Below are 1,628 nucleotides of genomic sequence, written 5' to 3' on the forward strand. Positions count from 1 at the left end.
TCGAGCTAGAAATGCCTTAATCGTTCTGTTCCGGTCCAGTATGCTCCGAAGTCCTCGATTATGCTCCTTTTACATCCATAGTGCATCCATTACCTGTTCAATCACCAGAGAATGCAGAAGAACCAAAACCCAGTGCTAAAATGATCCTAAATGTCTAATAATGCATACAGCCGATGCGAAAGTGCTACACAATGAGCTTTGAAATGGGAGCACGCCATTCATTCACGCTAAGTATTCTTTTACCCCGTTCCCTTTTGGTTTCTCTTGCTTACTTTCCCTCTGCCCAAGGCGACTTGACACCGCGGACGGTGTCTTGTTCCAGTCTGGGGGAGGATAGTCTGACAACGTGTTTTTCCCATTTTGACAGTCCTTAATGCATTTAAGCACATCATCTAGTAAATCTGCATAGAAAAACTGCAAAAACCCGATTTCAGGTGATCAGTTAGAAGATTTATGAGCGATAGAGTGGAAATCTCTTGAGAGTATAGATGAACCCGGCTTAGTTATCTAAGCGCCCGAATGAATTGTCGGACTTATCCGAAAAGGTAGCTTGACCTGAGGATTGATCTATAGGTTATGAGATGAGTTGTTGCCTAGGATGAAAGAGGGAACGAAAGCCTTCTAACCCAAGCTTATATGTTTCCCTAAAAACCGTTCCCCATTTGCAGGAATATTAGGCCCTATATAGTCTAGCGAACCCTCTTTATCTATCTCTTTTGACTCGTTTAGACACACAGGCAAGTAGTCCGGGGGTGGCAGCAACCATCACGAGGTGAAAGTAAGTCCTGTTTCCAAAACCCATACCCTGTTCCTTTGACTCGTCTAGATACACAGGCAAGTAGTCCGGGGGTGGCAGCAACCATCACGAGGTGAAAGTAAGCCCTGTTTCTAAAACCCATACCATGTTCTTACATTCGTTCCTCTTGATCATATCATGCATTCGTCCGACGCGTATTGAGAAAAAAAAATGAAAATGAAGAAAAAAAAATTGAAAAAGGCTCGAATAAGAACGACAGAAGGAGAATGCATTTGATATTGATCTTTGGAACTCCAATTTTCTATCACCGTATTTAGACTCACTCCAAACCCTAGTGGACCGAATTATTCCTGTAGACAGCGATAAATAGGTTTGAGAAACGTGCTCGGTAGATAACTTGAAATCCCCTTTGAAGTTTTGGGCAATGAAGTTCGTCTTGTAGCTCTATGATCGTTTTGTTGGAATGGAGATCTAAATAGGTTAAGCCTGATTTCGTTCAAGGTTAGTCGATACAGGAGAGAGATTTCACTTTTGAAACTCATGGAGATTTCTAATTGATCACCTACTTACTTTCCCCGCACGTATTTCTCCGTCGTATATTTGCTCGAGACGAGCAAAAGTATAAGTCTGGAGGAGTTTGATAACACGATTTTCTCATCTATTTCAAAGTTCATTGTGTAGCACTTTCGCATCGGCTGTATGCATTATTAGACATTTAGGATCATTTTAGCACTGGGTTTTGCTTCTTCTGCACTCTCTGGTGATTGAACAGGTAATGGATGCACTGTGGATGTAAAAGGAGCACAATCGAGGACTTCGGAGTATACTGGACCGGAACAGAACGACTAAGGCATTTCTAGCTCGAGTTGCA

The sequence above is a fragment of the Tarenaya hassleriana genome, unplaced genomic scaffold (genome assembly GCF_000463585.1).
Source record: "Tarenaya hassleriana unplaced genomic scaffold, ASM46358v1 Cleome274, whole genome shotgun sequence".
NCBI lineage: Eukaryota > Viridiplantae > Streptophyta > Magnoliopsida > Brassicales > Cleomaceae > Tarenaya > Tarenaya hassleriana.